Consider the following 12,582-nt stretch of genomic DNA (forward strand, 5'->3'; position numbering starts at 1 on the left):
TAAATATTTCACTATAGCTGAAATATTTCAATAACCAAGTGTTTGGACTTTCTGACATTTGGATTTTGGAGCATTGCATGATAGGTTTGGAATTTCTGAATTAAGGATGCGTGGTCCTAGGCTCAAGAGCAATCTTGCGCAACCAACCGAGCCAGCCTGGCGCTTTCCAAAGGCATTGGACTATATTCAACATTGCATTCAGCCACCCTGACTTTTGGATGTATCCGAAGCTTTGCAAACCCTGGCCTCCCAGCTTTGCAAGACCAGTGCAACCAGAAGAGCAGAAGCAGAGCACTTCAGCATAAATCAGAACCCAGGACTGCTTTCTCTTTCTTTTGGTGTCAATTCTTAAGTGGCCAGAGCCTCACTTCGCTCAGGGGTGTCGCCCCAAACAGCCTGGGTCCCCTTCAAAAATGGTTGCCAGCTTGCCGTTTCTAATGAGTCCAAAGGAGGAGGCAATCGGTTTGTTTCATATATTTATTTACAGCCAAAGGCCAAACCCTTTATTTGACCACAGGCATCAACGACTGTTAAATAAAATAAATAAATGGGTTAAATAAATAAATAAACAAACAAATAAATATACGATTGTTTCTTTTCCCCCTTCCAGCGTTCTAGCTGGCTGCTGATAGAGGGAATATGAGTGTTGAATGACAAGGTTGGGATATCGAACGGTGAAACAAGGCACACGGAGTTGGCCCTGTTGAACCTTGCATGCAGGGAGAGAAATAATCTGCAGAGGGATGCTCAGATCCGCCCTCCCAAACCACTGATGGCATAGCATTGAGTCTAGGTTGTGTGAATGCTAATTTGTTCTGTTCTGTACAGAACAGACCAAATACATTTCAATACAGAACAGCATGGTGCAGTACAGGAGTTCAGCTTGCAGATCTTGTCCACTCCCTGGGGACTAAGAGGCTTGAACTCTTCCCAGATAACATCACAAGACTGTATCCCAGTCACCTCCATAGGACCTGCCCAGGCCCAACTCAGAGCAAATCCGAGCAATTTTATCCACCAGGTGTCAAGAAAACATCTCATAGTGATCCCACAGATGCTCCATGGATCCTTCCTGACCCAGAAGGGACCAGGTTGCCCTGAACAGGGCTGCCGGCCAATACTTGGAGGATGCAGTAAGGACAGAGAAATAAGCCTTTTTCTCTAGCCTTATCAGCACAAGGTAGACTCAGGAATAACAATAATATCAAGGTCTCAGGAATAACCCCAGGTTCCCTCTGAAACCCAGAGGGTGCTATTGGGTGCCTAGACCCCACCACCCTGCACATGGGGAGCTCCAGGAAATGCCAGGTTTGCCAGATAGTGATCCATCCATGACAAGGGAGAGATGGCATCATCCCCAAATTATTTATTTATTTATTTTCTATCCTGCCTTTATTATTTTTATAAATAACTCAAGGCGGCGAACATACCAAATACTCCCTCCTCCTATTTTCCCCACAACCACCACCTTGTGAGATGGACAAGGCTGAGAGAGTGGGACAAAGTCCCCCAGCCAGCTTCAGTGCCTAAGGCGGGACTAGAATTCACAGTCTCCTGGTTTCTAGCCCAGCGCCTTAACCACTAGACCAAACTGGCTCCCTTGCTGATTTTAGAACGGGAAATAATTTAGTTGCCAGACTTTTTGTAACCCCAATCACTTGTTTTCAATAAATCTTGCTAAAGAGGCTCTGAGCATATCTGCCCTGCACCCTAAAAATGCTCCTATCCTGTACTCATGCTCACTTGACTCCAAGCCGATTCCAGATCATGTAGCCACTGACTCGAAAGAAGAGGAGATCTGATAGGCGAGTCGGGCCCATGGGTCAGCTCATGGTTGTCCCGGTGGCCATGAACTCCCATGCTGCCTCCAGGTTTATTTATTTATTTGTCTGTTTGTCAAATTTTATCACGCCCATCTCCCCCCTAACGAGGGTCTCTGGTTTGCCCCCAAGGGTGGCAGAGTGAAGTCCCCCCAGGATCATAAGTTTGGAGAATGCCACCGTCAGCCTGGAGATGGTCTCCAGTAGAGCAGGCAGGGAAGCAGATCTACAGGAGCAGATCTCCCCGCTTATCTCTAAGGCCCAACCTCACATGGGGGTCTCCTACCTGGCTCTCTGCGGGGTGGTGCCCCTGACCACGTTCAAAGTCTCCTGATTGACAATAGCAACCGAAACCCCTCTGGGCACATTTCAGAGATGGGCACCTCCCTCACTTCACCCAGCCAGATCTCAGTAACAACCGCTAGGTCAGCCCTGTCATCCAGGATCAAATCTCAGATCTGACATTCAGCCACACTTGCCAGAATGCAGAGTCATCTAAAGTTTGATCACAGTTAACAGGGGTTTGGCAGAGGGCTGGAGCATGGGAGAGACACGTGACATCACTTCCAGGTTTCCCTGTGTTTACATATCAGGCAAATAAACCCTACCAGGATGGCCTGATTCACACAACATACCAAGACGATGGCTGGGCTCCATGACTTTACTTCCCTCCATTTGAACCTAGTCTATGAGGACAACTGGGCCTTCCCAAATTGCCAAGCCGCCACCCTGCTCAGTGTTTCTCAACCTTGGCAACTTTAAGAGGTGTGGACTTCAACTCCCAGAATTCCTGGCTGGGGAATTCTGGGAGTTGAAGTCCACACCTCTTAAAGTTGCCAAAGTTGAGAAACACTAATCCTGCTCTTTCAAGGCTAGCTGCTCCACAGGGATGCCTTGGAAGTCCAACTTAACTTGATAACTTGCTTTCCATTTCTGAGTGTGGTCTCTGGTCCAGTGAATTCTGCATGCCCTGCTCTGGCGTTTTCCCAAGCCCCCTCCCCACATGGTATGCGCGCCACGCCCGATCTGCAGGCATTTGGCCTGTGGGAGAAACACAACCCATCCGCAGCTCTTTCGCCTTGATTTTGTGGCTGCGTGGGCTGAAGCAGAAAGCACGTTTTCCAACCTGCAGCTGCTGCACGTGGAGCTGGGGGGGGGGTTGCGGGTGGCTAGGGGAAGGTCTGAGGGGAGGAACGGGCAATCTGAGTGCAATTAGCTGTGGCTTCATTAGAAAAGTGATGGAGGGCTCCCAGAGGGAAGAGCCTTGTTTCCTGTTAGAAAACAGAGCTGCAAAGCAAAAGCACTCAAGGAGTTTAGGGGGAGGACTCTCCCCTCGCCTTCTTCACCCACCTCAGTGTGTTTCTGCTGTGGGCTCATCCTCCCCACCCGACCCTTTGTCTGCATGCCAAATGGAAGAGGGAGAAGGGAGATGGAGGAATGGCATTTCCAGGTGCCAAGGTTGCCTGAGAAAGGGCCCAGTGTCCTTGAGGGGCATTATGACCAGATTCAACAGACTGAATTTCCCCCAGGATTCAGTTTTTGAATCTTCTGGACTCATGGAGGTGCAGCTGCATGCAGATGTTGCTCTTCTGTATATCCTCAATGTGGAGCTGAATGCAGATGTTGCTCTTCTGGACTCATGAACGTGGCGCTAAATGCAGATGTTGCTGTTCTGTACATCTCAATGTGCAGCTGCATGCAGATGTTGCTCTTCTGGACACCCCAATGTGCAGCTAAGTACAGATGTGCCACTGCAAGGCTGGAGCGGAGATGGCAAAGGAAAAGCAACTTCTTACCTAAGCTCCTCGTGAACTTTCACCTAACAATTCCCCACTGAATCCAGATGTCATTCTTGGTTAATATAAAACTTGGGTTCTTTTTTGGCTTGATGTATCGTGGAAACCCATCTTGTTTAGTTCGGTTAAGGTGCCATATATTATGTGGACCTTCAAATGGCTTAACTGAGTAACCAGGTTAAGCACCTGATGCGAATTCAGACAGTGGTCCAAACATCGGACCACTTATTTTTCTAACTTGAAACGGGCGCACCCAATATTAGCGTAGTGCTGTGTGTGGAGCGACTTGGACCATACCAACATCATAGCTGTAAAAAGATCCCACACGGAGAAGTCCGTGAGAGCAGAATCTTCTTGTTCTTTCACTTCCACCCCACTTCATTTTACAACACAATTTTCCCCTCCTAAAAAAGCCAACACAGACTGACTTTAAATATCTCTATCAGCAAAGTCTCTAATCTTTCCCAAGAGAATCTTTTGACAAGCTGACAAATCTGCTTTCTCTGGACAGGCAGCCCCCACCCCCAAATTAAGCCACCTTCTACTTGTCCTTTTGTCTCCTGCTGCTCACGAGTCCTATCAATGGTAATTCATCCTCCTGGGGGGCGGATGCCTCTCTGGAGCATTTCGATCAGTTTCCTGGCCTACTTCAGGTACACAAATGGCAACTCCTGCTTTCCCCAGCCCACTGTCCTAATGCTCACTTGATGGGTGAGGATCTGGGAAATCCATCACATTTGGATCTGCCTTGAGATAGACAGCTTTCAGTTCCATGCTAAAACACAGAACACAGGTAGTCCTCGACTTACGACCACAATTGGAACTTCCGTCACTAAGCAATGTAGTTGTTAACTGAGTCACACCCAATTTTACAACATTTCTGCTGCAGTAGTTAAAAGAATCACCATGGTCATTAAGCAAATCTGGCTTCCCCCATTGACTTTCCTTGTCAGAAGACCCCTGGGAAGGTCACAAATGGCAATCATGTGACCCCAGGACACTGCAACTATTGTAAATACATGCTGGTTGCCAAGTGCCTGAATTTTGATCATGTGACCACGGGGAAACTGCAATGGTCGTAAGTGCGAGGACTGGTCACAAGTCACTTTTTCCAGCACCGTCGTAACTCTGAACAGTTGTTAAACAAATGGTTGTAAGTCGAGGACTACCTGTAATGAGAATCTGCTTGAAAAGAGGAGAAATGGGAAACAGGGAGATGCACCATGCAGAAACCAAAGGGAGGGTCTTAAGGGGGAAGACTGGGGGAGGGTGGCTTGCACAAGCAAGCTTCCTGCCCTCTGGAACTCCATTACCTCCCAAGTCCCAAGGGGGGGTCCTACATTTTGGGTGGTTTGGAAAGAGATGAAAACCTGCCTTTTCCAACAAGCATTTGGGGCTCACGTAAGCTTTCAGTAAAATCTGCTAGGCTGAGAAGGTGCTATCAGAGTCCTCCTGGTTTTTGAGGGCATTGTGAAGCGATGTTACAAACAGTGAGATAACTGCATCTCGATTTTCTCTGCCTGGGAAAAAGCAGAATTTGTATGTCTGCTAAGGGTGGTAATAGGCTACTTCAGTGGACAGCCTCTTTACCTTATGGTGACTGTCACCACCCCATGTCGTGACTTATTTGCTATTTTCTGGGCAGTGTTACTATGCAGGACCATGCAGCATCTCAGAGCCAGGAATTGTCCACCCATCAGATCTGGGACTCAGACCCAATTTTTGGGCCCCTCTCCAGCCCACACACCTCCCCCTTAGTTAGGGGATTAGGAACAGGGGATTGCCAGATGTTTCCAGGTTGAAAAATGCCCCGACTGTGAGATTTCTCCCGGTGAGTTTACAGGAAGTATTACTGGAAGTGTGCTGTTCCAATCTTTCCATACGTTTGCTAGCCTGAAAAGGCGCTAGCAGAATCCTGATTCCTGAGCGCACTCTAAGAATGGAAGGGTATTCCAGCTGAAGCTGTTCCGACTTTTTGGGGAAGGGTCCCCCCACCTTGGAACAGCTGGTTCTGAGCATCGTTCCACAGTCAGAAGACTTCCAAGATGTTCAGAGTTACTCCTTCAAATTTTGGAATGGCCTTGCCTTAGTCACACAAACTGCCCTACGGTTTTCACACTGCTAATTAGAACTGCATTTTTAAAATACTTTCTTTTTTTATTATTCATTTTTCCTTTCTATTACGTTGTTACAAATCTTGATCCGCTGTACTTTGTTCCATACTGTACAATGATGTTTACATAATATGATAAAAGATTATTAACATTCCATTATTTAGTTGGCTTAGGGTACTGAGAAGAGAGAAGAGGGGAAAAAAGTATTCTGTCAATATTAATTGCAGTTTAGGATGTCAATATTACAAGCATGACATTGTTATTTGGATGCTTTGACCACTATACAATTGGCACACTTCTAATTAGAAATGCATTTTTAAAAAATATTTTATTTTTTATTATTATTTTCCCCTTTTTGTTATGTTGTTACAAATCTTGATACACTGTATTGTTTCTATACAGTGATGTTTATATAATATGGTTATCTTTTATCCTTATTTTATTTATATTATTTATTATTGTATTTTTATACTGTGTATTTTATGATGGTTGTTTTTAATCGATTGTTGTAAACCACCCAGAGTCCCCCGATGGGAGGAGATGGGTGGGGACAAATTAGATAAATAAATAAAATGATTAAAGATTCTAATTAACATTCTGTTATAACATTCTGTTATTTAATTTACATTCTGTTATTTAGATGGCTTAGGGTATTGAGAAGAGGAGAAAAAAAGTATTCTGTCAATATTAATTGCAATTTAGGATGTCAATATTACAAGCATAACTTTATTTGGATGTTTTGACCACTATCCAATGGGACACTTCTAATTAGAGATTCACTTTTTAAAAAATATATATTATTTTCCTTTTTATTATGTTGTTACAAATCTTGATACATTGTATTGCTTCGGTACAGTGATGTTTATATAATATGGTTAGATATTATTAACATTTGTTACTTAGCTAGCTTAGAGCAGTGTTTTTCAAACTTGGCCACTGTCAGATGGGTGGACTTCAGCTCCCAGAATTCCCTAGCCAGATGGGTGGACTTCAACTCCCAGAATTCCCCAGCCAGATGGGTGGACTTCAACTCCCAGAATTCCCCAGCCAGATGGGTGGACTTCAACTCCCAGAATTCCCCAGCCAGATGGGTGGACTTCAACTCCCAGAATTCCCCAGCCAGATGGGTGGACTTCAACTCCCAGAATTCCCCAGCCAGATGGGTGGACTTCAGCTCCCAGAATTCCCCAGCCAGATGGGTGGACTTCAACTCCCAGAATTCCCCAGCCAGATGGGTGGACTTCAACTCCCAGAATTCCCCAGCCAGATGGGTGGACTTCAACTCCCAGAATTGCCCAGCCAGCATGGCTGGCTGGGGAATTCTGGGAGTTGAAGTCCACCCATCTGACAGTGGCCAAGTTTGAAAAACACTGGCTTAGAGTACTGAGAAGAGGGAAGAGAAAAAAGGATGCTATCAATATTGTATAAAATAAATAAATAAATATGTAAATGCACGAAAGGTGGAAAAAACACCTCTTTTGCAAAGAAAGACGACTTCCGGAAAATTGCATGGAATTGGTATCGGCTCTGGGAGAAACATGTAGCAATTCGGCCCATGACTGGAACTGGGCCAGCCATAGAGCAACTTCGTATTTATCATGGTTGCGTCACCAGGACTGACAGCAGAAGAGATTAGAGTAAGACCAGCTAAAGAGCAAACCTCCCCTCATGGCTATTTCGGAGGTTTTCAGCTAGGATTTGCCATGACAGGCTTAAGTACATATTCAAGTCCCTCTGCTTAATGGGCTGTTTCTGCTTAATGTAACTCTGCATCCAGGCTTGTCAAGACTGGAGAGAACACCCTGAGAAATCTTCTCCTCTTCGGAGTTATTAGCGTTCCTGCTCTGTGCCCTTTCTTCCTGGTGCTTGTGTCTGCTGTGTCCTCGATTCAAATTCAGCCTTTGAATGTGGCCCCAGATCTCCAGCTGATCAACGCAGTCAGCAATGGGGTGCCCACGGGAATCTGTTTTGGAGGAAGTATCTTGCATTCCTGGAGAAAGGTGGGATAAAGTAATAATAACAGTAACAACCTCTGCCTATCCCAGGTCCTTGGGAAGGAGTCGGTAGGTAGACAAAAATGCCAATACAGTCTAAACATCTGGCAGGTTGTGTGACCAACGAGAAGGAGAAGGAAAAGGAGAAGGAGAAGGAGAGTGGATAATTGATGTGGCAATACCAGGGGATAGTAGAATAGAAGACAAAGAATTGGAGGAGATCATGAAATATCAAGATCTGAAAATCGAAGTTGAAAGATTATGGCTTAAACAGGCCGTGGTGGTCCCAGTGGTTATCGGCACATGGGGTGCCATTCCAAAAAGCCTTGGACAGCACTTAGAAAATCTGTGCGTTGACAACATTTCCACCTGTCAATTACAAAAGGCCACCCTGCTTGGATCCACACATACTCTACGCCGGTACATTACAACCCCCCAGGTTCTTGCAAAGAACTTGATGCAAATGAAGGCCAACACCAGCTAAAGAACTGGCAGCTGTGATATCACATTGTTGTGTAGAAAATAATAATAATAATAATAATAATTTGAGTCCAACCTGTAGAAAAAAGCAGCTTGTGCAGCTTTAATAGGAAAGTTTATTTTTAGGAACTACCTGCAGCAGGCAGAAAATCTAGAACCTCTAAGTGAATGCAGAAAATGCAGATAAAGAGGAAACATGGGGAGGTTCTAAAGGGGCATCAATGGGGAGGGAGTCAAAATGGCAGCCATGACCACACAATCAAAACCCCATCTTTTTTTTTTACCTAACAACAAAAAAAGCGAGGCTTTGACTGCACCGCCACAACGGCCATCCTGACTTTTACACACACACAGTGGATGCTGCTGGAAACATCCTTTGTTATTAAAACTCAGAAAAAATATCTATCAGATCTGTACACACACACATCCCCCCCCCTTTTTTTTCTCCTTTTCCTGATTCTGGCTATCAATTCTGGCTCTGGTTGTTCTGAAAATCTGGGAATATGGAGCATCCCAACAAATTTCAATCCAAAAGGATCTGCTGGAGTAGGCCTAATAAACTGACTTGACTTTCTCAATTGACAAAAAAGGCATTTCCTTGATCCTAATCTTGGGGGGGGGTGTCCCCCTTCATGGCCAGTTCAATTCCCTTTGCTTTAGGATCCAAATAGGTTTGCAATCCAAGGGGCAGACTGATGTAGATTTTGATGCACTGCACACCGTCTGCTGGTTTGTCTGAAAAGCTAAGGCTGCTGACTTAGAGACATTCTCCTCTTCCTCGGAATTTTCCATCTCATTATCTTGGACTCAGGCTCATCTCCACGCAGGTTTGTCTACAGAGATTCTCTCACTGATGACCCCTTTATATTTTGAGCCTGTATGTCTGCAGCCAGACTAAGTTTGAGCAGATGAAGACCAGATGGGTACAGCTGACGAGGCCTTTAATGCGCTTGTAAACCAAACCAGCATCAGCGCACATCAGTGTGCAACACACACACACACACACACTTCTCTTCCTACGCCAAGCCTTCCAAGATAGAAAGACTGGTCTAAGTAATTGTCCAGACTGAGGTGTGCGGTTGTCACCAGGAACACAATGCAGCTGCTGCTGCTGAAATTTCATGACCGTTGTCTATTGCTCCTAGACAAATCATCGTCTAGAAGCAACTGAAAAACCACAGCTGTCTGTGGCTGTTGCAACACCTGGAACTATGACCATCCTGATTCCCATCCAAGAAATACTGAGACGACGTACTACATATTTGGGTCACTCATGTTCATTGTCTAAGAGCAGATTGGATGGGATTGTGCAGAACCCGTTACAATTGAGTTTTATAGATAATGGGGTATAGTGGTTAAGGGGTTAGACTAAGATTGGGGAGGTCTAGGTTCTTGACCTCTTAAACATGGTCACTGGGCAACCACAGTCTCTCAACCCAACCTACATCACAGGGTTGTTGTGAGTATAAAATAAAGGGAGATTCCTTCATTTCCTTTTCAATTTTAGCTCTTGGAGGAAAGCCAAGAATGTGATTGGTTGGGGTGGGTACTGTGGACCAACGCAACTACTACACATAGGCTGCGTTGCACAACAACAGACATTGAACCATAAACTAACCAAATTCATTGCAAATGGATTGGGTTCCCCATTGGGCTGTTTTATACTTTCGTTATTATTGGTTTGTCTTTGATTTTCTGATGTGATTAACATTTATGCACCCCCAGAGTCTGCTGGAGTGGACGGCTATAGTACATTTAATGAGATAAATGCCACCATGAGCTGCTTTGCAATTAGGCAGTTTATAAATCAAATTAATAAAAGAAGACGTGCTCAATCTTACAAAGATTTAGCCAAGGTTAAAAGGAACTCAGCTTTACTTGTGGTATGAATGCATCCTGGGCTGGTTATACAAGCTGTGTGAACACAAGGTGTTGTCAGCATTGTCTCTAAAGAAACTTGGATTAAAATTACTGTAGCTGGAGTTACTTAGGAATTAGGACCATAGTTAGCCAGCTTCAAGAAGAGATTCTGTGATACAGGTCAATCAAGGGAGGCATTGGCTTGCTGAAACATCCTGTGGAATTGGAATTTTACAGGGTCTGCAAAATCTCTGGACCACGTGGGAAATTTTGTGAGAATCATTTGTCAACATCCATAACATTATTTCACCATTTCAAGGAAGTGCCTGCTCAAACTTACTTAGGATGACCACTTACTACACCTCTTGAAATTGCTAAGGGTGAGAAACACTGCTTTATTGCTTTGCAGATATAGACATCAGCTCTTGATATGGCCCTATAACTCATTGAGTGTAAATCCTTACTCCTATATCCTACAGGACAAAGTTAATCCCCATGATTTTCAGAACATTGGCTTCATCCTGAGTAAGCTCACCCCCTTTTCTAATATTAAGGTTTCCCTTGACATTAAGTCCAGTCGTGTCCGACTCTAGGGGGCGGTGCTCATCTCCGTTTCAAAGACGAAGAGCTGGCGTTTGTCTGAAGACACTTCCTCTGTGGTCGTGTGGCCGGCATGACTAAACGGAACGTCGTTACCTGCCCACCGAAGCGGTACCTATTAATCTACTCACATTTGCATGTTTTTGAACTGCTAGGTTGGCAGGAGCTGGGACTAGCAACGGGAGCTCACCCCGTCACGTGGATTCGAACTGCCAACCTTCCGATCGGCAAGCTCAGCAGCTCAGCAGTTTAACCCGCAGCGCCATCGCATATTCCAGTGGAAATTTCCATTCCCAGCACCAGCCCTGAATACTACAACGATCCATCTCCTGTTGTTACCAGGTGTATTTTTATTAGCTGTTCTGAAAGTTTCAGGTCAAGGTTTGGATTATTATATAATCAATTCCTGGACAAAAAAATCCAAATAAAAACAGATTTGCTCTTGTTTTTTGGGCTTGCAGAAGCCACCTCTCTGCTGAGAGAAACTCTTATCCTCTGGCTTTGCAACCTCCTATGGAATACCTACAACAGCTGGCAACACCTGCCCAATCATGGCTAATCCCAGAAAGCTAAATACGGTCAGCTTTGCTTAGTACTTACGTGGAAGACCATTGTGAAATGCCAGATCTATAGGAGAGATTGGAAACATGGAAAATAAGTTCACCCAGGAAGAATGCAAAGACAATGCACTTCCATACTGCTGCCATAAAAACTTTGCGAATGCGTCTGTGAAGTTGTCATCAGTTAAATACACTTTGAGAGAGTCCTTACTTTGCCCATTCCAGGCAGTAGCAGGTATCTGACCTTCGCTGATCCCATCAGAAGATAGATCCTATTTAGTCCATGGCTGGAACTTGAACACCAGGAAATTCCCAGATTGTCACTTTCACAGACAGGTCAATAAAATGTACCCTGGGAGAAGGCAATTGCTTTACTGCAAAGACAACCACATCAGTGTATCCATGAAGTTACCAAGAATGAAGTTCAACTTGAGGAGGACTTCATTTATGAAACTCCCCTAAATTTGGTAACAGGTTTATGGCTTATGAGAAAATAAAAGTCCACTTTTACCTTTGCATGTGGACTTCTTCACTTTCAAATCCTGCTTCCACATCTGATCAGAATCCAGACATAAAGGATAATAGTTACGAACAATCAAGAAAGTAGGAGATGAGGTTTCTCCCCATGAATCTTACACTGCATTAATTTTAAGCCCAACAGTCTGATTGTGCTGATTGGATAGATTACAAATTTGTGTTTCTTAGCTATGATATTGTCCTCAATTATCTAATATAGTTCTCTTTTTAAACAGCCGGTAGGGACTTATTATATTTGCTCTGGAAAGGAATGAAATATTGCAGGGGGGGGGGTTAATAGTTCAGAATCCTGGCTCCTTAGAAGAGGTCTGAGATCCTAGTTTTCTGCTGTTTCTCCTGGGACTGAGATTACAGCCACGCAGGGCACTTTGTTCCTCCAAGATCACTCCTTGGCCTAGGTGGGCCGCCAAATGCACGTGAGCCCTGCAAAAGACACAAGGGGACAGCATATGAACCCAGTCATTTCCACACTGGGGGAATCTGTACATGGCCAGCAGGTTGATAGCATTTCTCAGTTGAAACACACACACACACACAACACACACACACTTTCACCCAGATGAGAGGCTGGGAATTTAACGGGAGAACCATGAGGTATGTAAGAGCAGGAAGCAGGATGATAAAGCAGACCAGCCTAGAAATAGGTTCCAGCTGTAGTCACAAAAACCCCTCAACTAACATCATCTTGCTCATAAGAATTTGCCACACTGATCTAATGATTCCCTTGATAGTCAACAAATATTTGCTCAGAAGTCTCCTAGGATTTGAGATTAAGAGGTTCATAATGATGATATTTCAACATTTTATCTTTCTGCTGTTTG

This window comes from Candoia aspera, chromosome 5 (assembly GCF_035149785.1).
Source record: "Candoia aspera isolate rCanAsp1 chromosome 5, rCanAsp1.hap2, whole genome shotgun sequence".
NCBI classification, from domain to species: domain Eukaryota; kingdom Metazoa; phylum Chordata; class Lepidosauria; order Squamata; family Boidae; genus Candoia; species Candoia aspera.